Source organism: Scyliorhinus torazame, chromosome 31 (assembly GCF_047496885.1).
Source record: "Scyliorhinus torazame isolate Kashiwa2021f chromosome 31, sScyTor2.1, whole genome shotgun sequence".
Classification (NCBI taxonomy): domain Eukaryota; kingdom Metazoa; phylum Chordata; class Chondrichthyes; order Carcharhiniformes; family Scyliorhinidae; genus Scyliorhinus; species Scyliorhinus torazame.
The window spans coordinates 26,638,884-26,652,587 of NC_092737.1; the positions used below are offsets into that span (position 1 = coordinate 26,638,884).

Below are 13,704 nucleotides of genomic sequence, written 5' to 3' on the forward strand. Positions count from 1 at the left end.
CCCCGAATATTGCAATGCTGCCTCGGCATCAGTGTACAAACATTGCAAAGGGATTCACGCACGACGCTTGGCATAGAAGGAAAAGTTAAAAGTGGTCGTGTTGAAGAAGACGATTGAAGTGATGTGTGCATCACCTGCTGAGTTTTGGGCAGAGTGGCAAGTTCACATGCACCCACTGCGCCGCGCAGGAAATGACAGCGACCACGCAGCAAATGTCCCGGCTGGTGTTACCGCATCAACCCGAGCGGACGATCGCTCAAGAAGACAGCAAGCTGGAAGGCAGAAAAGGCCTCCGGCCAGGAGCCCCGCCTGCATTGGGGTCTTTTACTCAGCTGTCCCCGAATTGAACAAGAAGTGGGACAAACAGAGTACTGGCTCCACCGACATTTGAACTCGGATCGCTGGATTCAAAGTCCAGAGTGCTCACCGTTACACCATGGAACCGACTGGACTCTGCCTCTGAGGAAGCAGTCTTTTGTCCACACACAGGCACGCACACACACCAGCTTACTTGCGCAAAGGTTCTCTGACTGCACACGAATAGTAGTTGCCCGCAGGATGGCAAAATGCTGCTTGTGCAGGCAGCCGGCTACAGAGGCTGAGCAATGCGAATTGCAGTGGCCGTTGCGGCGGCTGAGAAATGATCCAATCAATTTGCTCCTGGTGGCAAATGTAAAAGAAGTGCTCTCTCGCTCACACACACTAATCATTGGCTTTGGCAAGAGGAAAGGTTCCACCGAGATTTGAACTCGGATCACTGGATTCAGAGTCCAGAGTGCTCACCATTACACCATGGAACCCCAGTCATAGGAACTGCCTGCAAATTGTCACTCAAACAAGATTACCTCTTTCGTTAAATGTGCAAGAATAGCGTGTGCGACAACAGAATCTGATGATGTGCAAACATTGTTCTGCAAAGGTGTGACAGGAAACCTCCCTCAAAGATGACACCCAATCTTTTCACCCCCCAAGCCACAGCGGGGGATATTGGGACAAGTCATCACGTTTCACAGGGGTCAGTGTCCCGTTTTGCTGAGGGCTCAGAGCAGTGTCGCTGAATCGTGTCAGGCTCAGCTGTGAGAGCCAGCGAGAATACTGCTCGCAAAAGCTTCACAGTGGCTGCAGCGAATGGGAGCAATGGGCAAGCAAGATAGTTTCTGAGGTGCTGCCGTACTGCAAATTGCACAATGTGTGTGGCTGACTGACCCTCGAGAATGCGCGCACATCTTTCCCATGAGCATAATGGCAAGCACTTGAAAATTTAATCTCCGACGTTCAGCCTTGGCTGGATTATTACCTCAAGCGTAACTCCACCTCTGTCACTCAGCCTCCGACTAGGTTTGGCTGCTGTGCAAATGAAAGCGGTGCAGACAAGCTGCCGCTCCCAGCAGCGTTGAAGCTGTTTCCCCCGAATATTGCAATGCTGCCTCGGCATCAGTGTACAAACATTGCAAAGGGATTCACGCACGACGCTTGGCATAGAAGGAAAAGTTAAAAGTGGTCGTGTTGAAGAAGACGATTGAAGTGATGTGTGCAACACCTGCTGAGTTTTGGGCAGAGTGGCAAGTTCACATGCACCCACTGCGCCGCGCAGGAAATGACAGCGACCACGCAGCAAATGTCCCGGCTGGTGTTACCGCATCAACCCGAGCGGACGATCGCTCAAGAAGACAGCAAGCTGGAATGCAGAAAAGGCCTGCGGCCAGGAGCCCCGCCTGCATTGGGGTCTTTTACTCAGCTGTCCCCGAATTGAACAAGAAGTGGGACAAACAGAGTACTGGCTCCACCGAGATTTGAACTCGGATCGCTGGATTCAAAGTCCAGAGTGCTCACCGTTACACCATGGAACCGACTGGACTCTGCCTCTGAGGAAGCAGTCTTTTGTCCACACACAGGCACGCACACACACCAGCTTACTTGCGCAAAGGTTCTCTGACTGCACACAAATAGTAGTTGCCCGCAGGATGGCAAAATGCTGCTTGTGCAGGCAGCCGGCTACAGAGGCTGAGCAATGCGAATTGCAGTGGCCGTTGCGGCGGCTGAGAAATGATCCAATCAATTTGCTCCTGGTGGCAAATGTAAAAGAAGTGCTCTCTCGCTCACACACACTAATCATTGGCTTTGGCAAGAGGAAAGGTTCCACCGAGATTTGAACTCGGATCACTGGATTCAGAGTCCAGAGTGCTCACCATTACACCATGGAACCCCAGTCATAGCCCCTAGCTGCAAATTGTCACTCAAACAAGATTACCTCTTTCGTTAAATGTGCAAGAATAGCGTGTGCGACAACAGAATCTGATGATGTGCAAACATTGTTCTGCAAAGGTGTGACAGGAAACCTCCCTCAAAGATGACACCCAATCTTTTCACCCCCCAAGCCACAGCGGGGGATATTGGGACAAGTCATCACGTTTCACAGGGGTCAGTGTCCCGTTTTGCTGAGGGCTCAGAGCAGTGTCGCTGAATCGTGTCAGGCTCAGCTGTGAGAGCCAGCGAGAATACTGCTCGCAAAAGTTTCACAGTGGCTGCAGCGAATGGGAGCAATGGGCAAGCAAGATAGTTTGTGAGGTGCTGCCGTACTGCAAATTGCACAATGTGTGTGGCTGACTGACCCTCGAGAATGCGCGCACATCTTTCCCATGAGCAGAATGGCAAGCACTTGAAAATTTAATCTCCGACGTTCAGCCTTGGCTGGATTATTACCTCAAGCGTAACTCCACCTCTGTCACTCAGCCTCCGACTAGGTTTGGCTGCTGTGCAAATGAAAGCGGTGCAGACAAGCTGCCGCTCCCAGCAGCGTTGAAGCTGTTTCCCCCGAATATTGCAATGCTGCCTCGGCATCAGTGTACAAACATTGCAAAGGGATTCACGCACGACGCTTGGCATAGAAGGAAAAGTTAAAAGTGGTCGTGTTGAAGAAGACGATTGAAGTGATGTGTGCAACACCTGCTGAGTTTTGGGCAGAGTGGCAAGTTCACATGCACCCACTGCGCCGCGCAGGAAATGACAGCGACCACGCAGCAAATGTCCCGGCTGGTGTTACCGCATCAACCCGAGCGGACGATCGCTCAAGAAGACAGCAAGCTGGAAGGCAGAAAAGGCCTGCGGCCAGGAGCCCCGCCTGCATTGGGGTCTTTTACTCAGCTGTCCCCGAATTGAACAAGAAGTGGGACAAACAGAGTACTGGCTCCACCGAGATTTGAACTCGGATCGCTGGATTCAAAGTCCAGAGTGCTCACCGTTACACCATGGAACCGACTGGACTCTGCCTCTGAGGAAGCAGTCTTTTGTCCACACACAGGCACGCACACACACCAGCTTACTTGCGCAAAGGTTCTCTGACTGCACACAAATAGTAGTTGCCCGCAGGATGGCAAAATGCTGCTTGTGCAGGCAGCCGGCTACAGAGGCTGAGCAATGCGAATTGCAGTGGCCGTTGCGGCGGCTGAGAAATGATCCAATCAATTTGCTCCTGGTGGCAAATGTAAAAGAAGTGCTCTCTCGCTCACACACACTAATCATTGGCTTTGGCAAGAGGAAAGGTTCCACCGAGATTTGAACTCGGATCACTGGATTCAGAGTCCAGAGTGCTCACCATTACACCATGGAACCCCAGTCATAGGAACTGCCTGCAAATTGTCACTCAAACAAGATTACCTCTTTCGTTAAATGTGCAAGAATAGCGTGTGCGACAACAGAATCTGATGATGTGCAAACATTGTTCTGCAAAGGTGTGACAGGAAACCTCCCTCAAAGATGACACCCAATCTTTTCACCCCCCAAGCCACAGCGGGGGATATTGGACAAGTCATCACGTTTCACAGGGGTCAGTGTCCCGTTTTGCTGAGGGCTCAGAGCAGTGTCGCTGAATCGTGTCAGGCTCAGCTGTGAGAGCCAGCGAGAATACTGCTCGCAAAAGTTTCACAGTGGCTGCAGCGAATGGGAGCAATGGGCAAGCAAGATAGTTTGTGAGGTGCTGCCGTACTGCAAATTGCACAATGTGTGTGGCTGACTGACCCTCGAGAATGCGCGCACATCTTTCCCATGAGCAGAACGGCAAGCACTTGAAAATTTAATCTCCGACGTTCAGCCTTGGCTGGATTATTACCTCAAGCGTAACTCCACCTCTGTCACTCAGCCTCCGACTAGGTTTGGCTGCTGTGCAAATGAAAGCGGTGCAGACAAGCTGCCGCTCCCAGCAGCGTTGAAGCTGTTTCCCCCGAATATTGCAATGCTGCCTCGGCATCAGTGTACAAACATTGCAAAGGGATTCACGCACGACGCTTGGCATAGAAGGAAAAGTTAAAAGTGGTCGTGTTGAAGAAGACGATTGAAGTGATGTGTGCAACACCTGCTGAGTTTTGGGCAGAGTGGCAAGTTCACATGCACCCACTGCGCCGCGCAGGAAATGACAGCGACCACGCAGCAAATGTCCCGGCTGGTGTTACCGCATCAACCCGAGCGGACGATCGCTCAAGAAGACAGCAAGCTGGAAGGCAGAAAAGGCCTGCGGCCAGGAGCCCCGCCTGCATTGGGGTCTTTTACTCAGCTGTCCCCGAATTGAACAAGAAGTAGGACAAACAGAGTACTGGCTCCACCGAGATTTGAACTCGGATCGCTGGATTCAAAGTCCAGAGTGCTCACCGTTACACCATGGAACCGACTGGACTCTGCCTCTGAGGAAGCAGTCTTTTGTCCACACACAGGCACGCACACACACCAGCTTACTTGCGCAAAGGTTCTCTGACTGCACACGAATAGTAGTTGCCCGCAGGATGGCAAAATGCTGCTTGTGCAGGCAGCCGGCTACAGAGGCTGAGCAATGCGAATTGCAGTGGCCGTTGCGGCGGCTGAGAAATGATCCAATCAATTTGCTCCTGGTGGCAAATGTAAAAGAAGTGCTCTCTCGCTCACACACACTAATCATTGGCTTTGGCAAGAGGAAAGGTTCCACCGAGATTTGAACTCGGATCACTGGATTCAGAGTCCAGAGTGCTCACCATTACACCATGGAACCCCAGTCATAGGAACTGCCTGCAAATTGTCACTCAAACAAGATTACCTCTTTCGTTAAATGTGCAAGAATAGCGTGTGCGACAACAGAATCTGATGATGTGCAAACATTGTTCTGCAAAGGTGTGACAGGAAACCTCCCTCAAAGATGACACCCAATCTTTTCACCCCCCAAGCCACAGCGGGGGATATTGGGACAAGTCATCACGTTTCACAGGGGTCAGTGTCCCGTTTTGCTGAGGGCTCAGAGCAGTGTCGCTGAATCGTGTCAGGCTCAGCTGTGAGAGCCAGCGAGAATACTGCTCGCAAAAGTTTCACAGTGGCTGCAGCGAATGGGAGCAATGGGCAAGCAAGATAGTTTGTGAGGTGCTGCCGTACTGCAAATTGCACAATGTGTGTGGCTGACTGACCCTTGAGAATGCGCGCACATCTTTCCCATGAGCAGAACGGCAAGCACTTGAAAATTTAATCTCCGACGTTCAGCCTTGGCTGGATTATTACCTCAAGCGTAACTCCACCTCTGTCACTCAGCCTCCGACTAGGTTTGGCTGCTGTGCAAATGAAAGCGGTGCAGACAAGCTGCCGCTCCCAGCAGCGTTGAAGCTGTTTCCCCCGAATATTGCAATGCTGCCTCGGCATCAGTGTACAAACATTGCAAAGGGATTCACGCACGACGCTTGGCATAGAAGGAAAAGTTAAAAGTGGTCGTGTTGAAGAAGACGATTGAAGTGATGTGTGCAACACCTGCTGAGTTTTGGGCAGAGTGGCAAGTTCACATGCACCCACTGCGCCACGCAGGAAATGACAGCAACCACGCAGCAAATGTCCCGGCTGGTGTTACCGCATCAACCCGAGCGGACGATCGCTCAAGAAGACAGCAAGCTGGAAGGCAGAAAAGGCCTGCGGCCAGGAGCCCCGCCTGCATTGGGGTCTTTTACTCAGCTGTCCCCGAATTGAACAAGAAGTAGGACAAACAGAGTACTGGCTCCACCGAGATTTGAACTCGGATCGCTGGATTCAAAGTCCAGAGTGCTCACCGTTACACCATGGAACCGACTGGACTCTGCCTCTGAGGAAGCAGTCTTTTGTCCACACACAGGCACGCACACACACCAGCTTACTTGCGCAAAGGTTCTCTGACTGCACACAAATAGTAGTTGCCCGCAGGATGGCAAAATGCTGCTTGTGCAGGCAGCCGGCTACAGAGGCTGAGCAATGCGAATTGCAGTGGCCGTTGCGGCGGCTGAGAAATGATCCAATCAATTTGGTCCTGGTGGCAAATGTAAAAGAAGTGCTCTCTCGCTCACACACACTAATCATTGGCTTTGGCAAGAGGAAAGGTTCCACCGAGATTTGAACTCGGATCACTGGATTCAGAGTCCAGAGTGCTCACCATTACACCATGGAACCCCAGTCATAGCCCCTAGCTGCAAATTGTCACTCAAACAAGATTACCTCTTTCGTTAAATGTGCAAGAATAGCGTGTGCGACAACAGAATCTGATGATGTGCAAACATTGTTCTGCAAAGGTGTGACAGGAAACCTCCCTCAAAGATGACACCCAATCTTTTCACCCCCCAAGCCACAGCGGGGGATATTGGGACAAGTCATCACGTTTCACAGGGGTCAGTGTCCCGTTTTGCTGAGGGCTCAGAGCAGTGTCGCTGAATCGTGTCAGGCTCAGCTGTGAGAGCCAGCGAGAATACTGCTCGCAAAAGTTTCACAGTGGCTGCAGCGAATGGGAGCAATGGGCAAGCAAGATAGTTTGTGAGGTGCTGCCGTACTGCAAATTGCACAATGTGTGTGGCTGACTGACCCTTGAGAATGCGCGCACATCTTTCCCATGAGCAGAACGGCAAGCACTTGAAAATTTAATCTCCGACGTTCAGCCTTGGCTGGATTATTACCTCAAGCGTAACTCCACCTCTGTCACTCAGCCTCCGACTAGGTTTGGCTGCTGTGCAAATGAAAGCGGTGCAGACAAGCTGCCGCTCCCAGCAGCGTTGAAGCTGTTTCCCCCGAATATTGCAATGCTGCCTCGGCATCAGTGTACAAACATTGCAAAGGGATTCACGCACGACGCTTGGCATAGAAGGAAAAGTTAAAAGTGGTCGTGTTGAAGAAGACGATTGAAGTGATGTGTGCAACACCTGCTGAGTTTTGGGCAGAGTGGCAAGTTCACATGCACCCACTGCGCCACGCAGGAAATGACAGCAACCACGCAGCAAATGTCCCGGCTGGTGTTACCGCATCAACCCGAGCGGACGATCGCTCAAGAAGACAGCAAGCTGGAAGGCAGAAAAGGCCTGCGGCCAGGAGCCCCGCCTGCATTGGGGTCTTTTACTCAGCTGTCCCCGAATTGAACAAGAAGTAGGACAAACAGAGTACTGGCTCCACCGAGATTTGAACTCGGATCGCTGGATTCAAAGTCCAGAGTGCTCACCGTTACACCATGGAACCGACTGGACTCTGCCTCTGAGGAAGCAGTCTTTTGTCCACACACAGGCACGCACACACACCAGCTTACTTGCGCAAAGGTTCTCTGACTGCACACAAATAGTAGTTGCCCGCAGGATGGCAAAATGCTGCTTGTGCAGGCAGCCGGCTACAGAGGCTGAGCAATGCGAATTGCAGTGGCCGTTGCGGCGGCTGAGAAATGATCCAATCAATTTGCTCCTGGTGGCAAATGTAAAAGAAGTGCTCTCTCGCTCACACACACTAATCATTGGCTTTGGCAAGAGGAAAGGTTCCACCGAGATTTGAACTCGGATCACTGGATTCAGAGTCCAGAGTGCTCACCATTACACCATGGAACCCCAGTCATAGCCCCTAGCTGCAAATTGTCACTCAAACAAGATTACCTCTTTCGTTAAATGTGCAAGAATAGCGTGTGCGACAACAGAATCTGATGATGTGCAAACATTGTTCTGCAAAGGTGTGACAGGAAACCTCCCTCAAAGATGACACCCAATCTTTTCACCCCCCAAGCCACAGCGGGGGATATTGGGACAAGTCATCACGTTTCACAGGGGTCAGTGTCCCGTTTTGCTGAGGGCTCAGAGCAGTGTCGCTGAATCGTGTCAGGCTCAGCTGTGAGAGCCAGCGAGAATACTGCTCGCAAAAGTTTCACAGTGGCTGCAGCGAATGGGAGCAATGGGCAAGCAAGATAGTTTGTGAGGTGCTGCCGTACTGCAAATTGCACAATGTGTGTGGCTGACTGACCCTCGAGAATGCGCGCACATCTTTCCCATGAGCAGAATGGCAAGCACTTGAAAATTTAATCTCCGACGTTCAGCCTTGGCTGGATTATTACCTCAAGCGTAACTCCACCTCTGTCACTCAGCCTCCGACTAGGTTTGGCTGCTGTGCAAATGAAAGCGGTGCAGACAAGCTGCCGCTCCCAGCAGCGTTGAAGCTGTTTCCCCCGAATATTGCAATGCTGCCTCGGCATCAGTGTACAAACATTGCAAAGGGATTCACGCACGACGCTTGGCATAGAAGGAAAAGTTAAAAGTGGTCATGTTGAAGAAGACGATTGAAGTGATGTGTGCAACACCTGCTGAGTTTTGGGCAGAGTGGCAAGTTCACATGCACCCACTGCGCCGCGCAGGAAATGACAGCGACCACGCAGCAAATGTCCCGGCTGGTGTTACCGCATCAACCCGAGCGGACGATCGCTCAAGAAGACAGCAAGCTGGAAGGCAGAAAAGGCCTGCGGCCAGGAGCCCCGCCTGCATTGGGGTCTTTTACTCAGCTGTCCCCGAATTGAACAAGAAGTGGGACAAACAGAGTACTGGCTCCACCGAGATTTGAACTCGGATCGCTGGATTCAAAGTCCAGAGTGCTCACCGTTACACCATGGAACCGACTGGACTCTGCCTCTGAGGAAGCAGTCTTTTGTCCACACACAGGCACGCACACACACCAGCTTACTTGCGCAAAGGTTCTCTGACTGCACACAAATAGTAGTTGCCCGCAGGATGGCAAAATGCTGCTTGTGCAGGCAGCCGGCTACAGAGGCTGAGCAATGCGAATTGCAGTGGCCGTTGCGGCGGCTGAGAAATGATCCAATCAATTTGCTCCTGGTGGCAAATGTAAAAGAAGTGCTCTCTCGCTCACACACACTAATCATTGGCTTTGGCAAGAGGAAAGGTTCCACCGAGATTTGAACTCGGATCACTGGATTCAGAGTCCAGAGTGCTCACCATTACACCATGGAACCCCAGTCATAGGGACTGTCTGCAAATTGTCACTCAAACAAGATTACCTCTTTCGTTAAATGTGCAAGAATAGCGTGTGCGACAACAGAATCTGATGATGTGCAAACATTGTTCTGCAAAGGTGTGACAGGAAACCTCCCTCAAAGATGACACCCAATCTTTTCACCCCCCAAGCCACAGCGGGGGATATTGGGACAAGTCATCACGTTTCACAGGGGTCAGTGTCCCGTTTTGCTGAGGGCTCAGAGCAGTGTCGCTGAATCGTGTCAGGCTCAGCTGTGAGAGCCAGCGAGAATACTGCTCGCAAAAGTTTCACAGTGGCTGCAGCGAATGGGAGCAATGGGCAAGCAAGATAGTTTGTGAGGTGCTGCCGTACTGCAAATTGCACAATGTGTGTGGCTGACTGACCCTCGAGAATGCGCGCACATCTTTCCCATGAGCAGAATGGCAAGCACTTGAAAATTTAATCTCCGACGTTCAGCCTTGGCTGGATTATTACCTCAAGCGTAACTCCACCTCTGTCACTCAGCCTCCGACTAGGTTTGGCTGCTGTGCAAATGAAAGCGGTGCAGACAAGCTGCCGCTCCCAGCAGCGTTGAAGCTGTTTCCCCCGAATATTGCAATGCTGCCTCGGCATCAGTGTACAAACATTGCAAAGGGATTCACGCACGACGCTTGGCATAGAAGGAAAAGTTAAAAGTGGTCGTGTTGAAGAAGACGATTGAAGTGATGTGTGCAACACCTGCTGAGTTTTGGGCAGAGTGGCAAGTTCACATGCACCCACTGCGCCGCGCAGGAAATGACAGCGACCACGCAGCAAATGTCCCGGCTGGTGTTACCGCATCAACCCGAGCGGACGATCGCTCAAGAAGACAGCAAGCTGGAAGGCAGAAAAGGCCTGCGGCCAGGAGCCCCGCCTGCATTGGGGTCTTTTACTCAGCTGTCCCCGAATTGAACAAGAAGTGGGACAAACAGAGTACTGGCTCCACCGAGATTTGAACTCGGATCGCTGGATTCAAAGTCCAGAGTGCTCACCGTTACACCATGGAACCGACTGGACTCTGCCTCTGAGGAAGCAGTCTTTTGTCCACACACAGGCACGCACACACACCAGCTTACTTGCGCAAAGGTTCTCTGACTGCACACAAATAGTAGTTGCCCGCAGGATGGCAAAATGCTGCTTGTGCAGGCAGCCGGCTACAGAGGCTGAGCAATGCGAATTGCAGTGGCCGTTGCGGCGGCTGAGAAATGATCCAATCAATTTGCTCCTGGTGGCAAATGTAAAAGAAGTGCTCTCTCGCTCACACACACTAATCATTGGCTTTGGCAAGAGGAAAGGTTCCACCGAGATTTGAACTCGGATCACTGGATTCAGAGTCCAGAGTGCTCACCATTACACCATGGAACCCCAGTCATAGGAACTGCCTGCAAATTGTCACTCAAACAAGATTACCTCTTTCGTTAAATGTGCAAGAATAGCGTGTGCGACAACAGAATCTGATGATGTGCAAACATTGTTCTGCAAAGGTGTGACAGGAAACCTCCCTCAAAGATGACACCCAATCTTTTCACCCCCCAAGCCACAGCGGGGGATATTGGGACAAGTCATCACGTTTCACAGGGGTCAGTGTCCCGTTTTGCTGAGGGCTCAGAGCAGTGTCGCTGAATCGTGTCAGGCTCAGCTGTGAGAGCCAGCGAGAATACTGCTCGCAAAAGTTTCACAGTGGCTGCAGCGAATGGGAGCAATGGGCAAGCAAGATAGTTTGTGAGGTGCTGCCGTACTGCAAATTGCACAATGTGTGTGGCTGACTGACCCTCGAGAATGCGCGCACATCTTTCCCATGAGCAGAATGGCAAGCACTTGAAAATTTAATCTCCGACGTTCAGCCTTGGCTGGATTATTACCTCAAGCGTAACTCCACCTCTGTCACTCAGCCTCCGACTAGGTTTGGCTGCTGTGCAAATGAAAGCGGTGCAGACAAGCTGCCGCTCCCAGCAGCGTTGAAGCTGTTTCCCCCGAATATTGCAATGCTGCCTCGGCATCAGTGTACAAACATTGCAAAGGGATTCACGCACGACGCTTGGCATAGAAGGAAAAGTTAAAAGTGGTCGTGTTGAAGAAGACGATTGAAGTGATGTGTGCAACACCTGCTGAGTTTTGGGCAGAGTGGCAAGTTCACATGCACCCACTGCGCCGCGCAGGAAATGACAGCGACCACGCAGCAAATGTCCCGGCTGGTGTTACCGCATCAACCCGAGCGGACGATCGCTCAAGAAGACAGCAAGCTGGAAGGCAGAAAAGGCCTGCGGCCAGGAGCCCCGCCTGCATTGGGGTCTTTTACTCAGCTGTCCCCGAATTGAACAAGAAGTGGGACAAACAGAGTACTGGCTCCACCGAGATTTGAACTCGGATCGCTGGATTCAAAGTCCAGAGTGCTCACCGTTACACCATGGAACCGACTGGACTCTGCCTCTGAGGAAGCAGTCTTTTGTCCACACACAGGCACGCACACACACCAGCTTACTTGCGCAAAGGTTCTCTGACTGCACACAAATAGTAGTTGCCCGCAGGATGGCAAAATGCTGCTTGTGCAGGCAGCCGGCTACAGAGGCTGAGCAATGCGAATTGCAGTGGCCGTTGCGGCGGCTGAGAAATGATCCAATCAATTTGCTCCTGGTGGCAAATGTAAAAGAAGTGCTCTCTCGCTCACACACACTAATCATTGGCTTTGGCAAGAGGAAAGGTTCCACCGAGATTTGAACTCGGATCACTGGATTCAGAGTCCAGAGTGCTCACCATTACACCATGGAACCCCAGTCATAGCCCCTAGCTGCAAATTGTCACTCAAACAAGATTACCTCTTTCGTTAAATGTGCAAGAATAGCGTGTGCGACAACAGAATCTGATGATGTGCAAACATTGTTCTGCAAAGGTGTGACAGGAAACCTCCCTCAAAGATGACACCCAATCTTTTCACCCCCCAAGCCACAGCGGGGGATATTGGGACAAGTCATCACGTTTCACAGGGGTCAGTGTCCCGTTTTGCTGAGGGCTCAGAGCAGTGTCGCTGAATCGTGTCAGGCTCAGCTGTGAGAGCCAGCGAGAATACTGCTCGCAAAAGTTTCACAGTGGCTGCAGCGAATGGGAGCAATGGGCAAGCAAGATAGTTTGTGAGGTGCTGCCGTACTGCAAATTGCACAATGTGTGTGGCTGACTGACCCTCGAGAATGCGCGCACATCTTTCCCATGAGCAGAATGGCAAGCACTTGAAAATTTAATATCCGACGTTCAGCCTTGGCTGGATTATTACCTCAAGCGTAACTCCACCTCTGTCACTCAGCCTCCGACTAGGTTTGGCTGCTGTGCAAATGAAAGCGGTGCAGACAAGCTGCCGCTCCCAGCAGCGTTGAAGCTGTTTCCCCCGAATATTGCAATGCTGCCTCGGCATCAGTGTACAAACATTGCAAAGGGATTCACGCACGACGCTTGGCATAGAAGGAAAAGTTAAAAGTGGTTGTGTTGAAGAAGACGATTGAAGTGATGTGTGCAACACCTGCTGAGTTTTGGGCAGAGTGGCAAGTTCACATGCACCCACTGCGCCGCGCAGGAAATGACAGCGACCACGCAGCAAATGTCCCGGCTGGTGTTACCGCATCAACCCGAGCGGACGATCGCTCAAGAAGACAGCAAGCTGGAAGGCAGAAAAGGCCTGCGGCCAGGAGCCCCGCCTGCATTGGGGTCTTTTACTCAGCTGTCCCCGAATTGAACAAGAAGTGGGACAAACAGAGTACTGGCTCCACTGAGATTTGAACTCGGATCACTGGATTCAGAGTCCAGAGTGCTCACCATTACACCATGGAACCCCAGTCATAGGGACTGTCTGCAAATTGTCACTCAAACAAGATTACCTCTTTCGTTAAATGTGCAAGAATAGCGTGTGCGACAACAGAATCTGATGATGTGCAAACATTGTTCTGCAAAGGTGTGACAGGAAACCTCCCTCAAAGATGACACCCAATCTTTTCACCCCCCAAGCCACAGCGGGGGATATTGGGACAAGTCATCACGTTTCACAGGGGTCAGTGTCCCGTTTTGCTGAGGGCTCAGAGCAGTGTCGCTGAATCGTGTCAGGCTCAGCTGTGAGAGCCAGCGAGAATACTGCTCGCAAAAGTTTCACAGTGGCTGCAGCGAATGGGAGCAATGGGCAAGCAAGATAGTTTGTGAGGTGCTGCCGTACTGCAAATTGCACAATGTGTGTGGCTGACTGACCCTCGAGAATGCGCGCACATCTTTCCCATGAGCAGAATGGCAAGCACTTGAAAATTTAATCTCCGACGTTCAGCCTTGGCTGGATTATTACCTCAAGCGTAACTCCACCTCTGTCACTCAGCCTCCGACTAGGTTTGGCTGCTGTGCAAATGAAAGCGGTGCAGACAAGCTGCCGCTCCCAGCAGCGTTGAAGCTGTTTCC

At 51.6% G+C, this 13,704-nt stretch overlaps 19 non-coding genes across 19 annotated transcripts; all 19 read right to left on the minus strand.

Annotated features, from left to right (window-relative positions):
* Positions 1-372: 372 nt before the first annotated feature.
* Positions 373-444, minus strand: trnaq-uug (transfer RNA glutamine (anticodon UUG)). The gene has a single exon. It is a non-coding gene; the product is annotated as a tRNA-Gln (tRNA).
* Positions 445-728: 284 nt separating this feature from the next.
* trnaq-cug (transfer RNA glutamine (anticodon CUG)) lies at positions 729-800 on the minus strand. Its single transcript has one exon. It is a non-coding gene; the product is annotated as a tRNA-Gln (tRNA).
* Positions 801-1,778: 978 nt separating this feature from the next.
* On the minus strand, positions 1,779-1,850 carry trnaq-uug (transfer RNA glutamine (anticodon UUG)). The gene has a single exon. It is a non-coding gene; the product is annotated as a tRNA-Gln (tRNA).
* A 284-nt stretch (positions 1,851-2,134) lies between these two features.
* On the minus strand, positions 2,135-2,206 carry trnaq-cug (transfer RNA glutamine (anticodon CUG)). The gene has a single exon. It is a non-coding gene; the product is annotated as a tRNA-Gln (tRNA).
* A 978-nt stretch (positions 2,207-3,184) lies between these two features.
* trnaq-uug (transfer RNA glutamine (anticodon UUG)) lies at positions 3,185-3,256 on the minus strand. Its single transcript has one exon. It is a non-coding gene; the product is annotated as a tRNA-Gln (tRNA).
* A 284-nt stretch (positions 3,257-3,540) lies between these two features.
* trnaq-cug (transfer RNA glutamine (anticodon CUG)) lies at positions 3,541-3,612 on the minus strand. Its single transcript has one exon. It is a non-coding gene; the product is annotated as a tRNA-Gln (tRNA).
* A 977-nt stretch (positions 3,613-4,589) lies between these two features.
* trnaq-uug (transfer RNA glutamine (anticodon UUG)) lies at positions 4,590-4,661 on the minus strand. Its single transcript has one exon. It is a non-coding gene; the product is annotated as a tRNA-Gln (tRNA).
* Positions 4,662-4,945: 284 nt separating this feature from the next.
* On the minus strand, positions 4,946-5,017 carry trnaq-cug (transfer RNA glutamine (anticodon CUG)). The gene has a single exon. It is a non-coding gene; the product is annotated as a tRNA-Gln (tRNA).
* A 978-nt stretch (positions 5,018-5,995) lies between these two features.
* trnaq-uug (transfer RNA glutamine (anticodon UUG)) lies at positions 5,996-6,067 on the minus strand. Its single transcript has one exon. It is a non-coding gene; the product is annotated as a tRNA-Gln (tRNA).
* Positions 6,068-6,351: 284 nt separating this feature from the next.
* trnaq-cug (transfer RNA glutamine (anticodon CUG)) lies at positions 6,352-6,423 on the minus strand. Its single transcript has one exon. It is a non-coding gene; the product is annotated as a tRNA-Gln (tRNA).
* Positions 6,424-7,401: 978 nt separating this feature from the next.
* On the minus strand, positions 7,402-7,473 carry trnaq-uug (transfer RNA glutamine (anticodon UUG)). Its single transcript has one exon. It is a non-coding gene; the product is annotated as a tRNA-Gln (tRNA).
* Positions 7,474-7,757: 284 nt separating this feature from the next.
* Positions 7,758-7,829, minus strand: trnaq-cug (transfer RNA glutamine (anticodon CUG)). Its single transcript has one exon. It is a non-coding gene; the product is annotated as a tRNA-Gln (tRNA).
* Positions 7,830-8,807: 978 nt separating this feature from the next.
* trnaq-uug (transfer RNA glutamine (anticodon UUG)) lies at positions 8,808-8,879 on the minus strand. Its single transcript has one exon. It is a non-coding gene; the product is annotated as a tRNA-Gln (tRNA).
* A 284-nt stretch (positions 8,880-9,163) lies between these two features.
* Positions 9,164-9,235, minus strand: trnaq-cug (transfer RNA glutamine (anticodon CUG)). The gene has a single exon. It is a non-coding gene; the product is annotated as a tRNA-Gln (tRNA).
* Positions 9,236-10,213: 978 nt separating this feature from the next.
* On the minus strand, positions 10,214-10,285 carry trnaq-uug (transfer RNA glutamine (anticodon UUG)). Its single transcript has one exon. It is a non-coding gene; the product is annotated as a tRNA-Gln (tRNA).
* A 284-nt stretch (positions 10,286-10,569) lies between these two features.
* Positions 10,570-10,641, minus strand: trnaq-cug (transfer RNA glutamine (anticodon CUG)). The gene has a single exon. It is a non-coding gene; the product is annotated as a tRNA-Gln (tRNA).
* Positions 10,642-11,619: 978 nt separating this feature from the next.
* trnaq-uug (transfer RNA glutamine (anticodon UUG)) lies at positions 11,620-11,691 on the minus strand. The gene has a single exon. It is a non-coding gene; the product is annotated as a tRNA-Gln (tRNA).
* A 284-nt stretch (positions 11,692-11,975) lies between these two features.
* On the minus strand, positions 11,976-12,047 carry trnaq-cug (transfer RNA glutamine (anticodon CUG)). Its single transcript has one exon. It is a non-coding gene; the product is annotated as a tRNA-Gln (tRNA).
* A 978-nt stretch (positions 12,048-13,025) lies between these two features.
* Positions 13,026-13,097, minus strand: trnaq-cug (transfer RNA glutamine (anticodon CUG)). The gene has a single exon. It is a non-coding gene; the product is annotated as a tRNA-Gln (tRNA).
* Between the last annotated feature and the right edge of the window lie 607 nt (positions 13,098-13,704).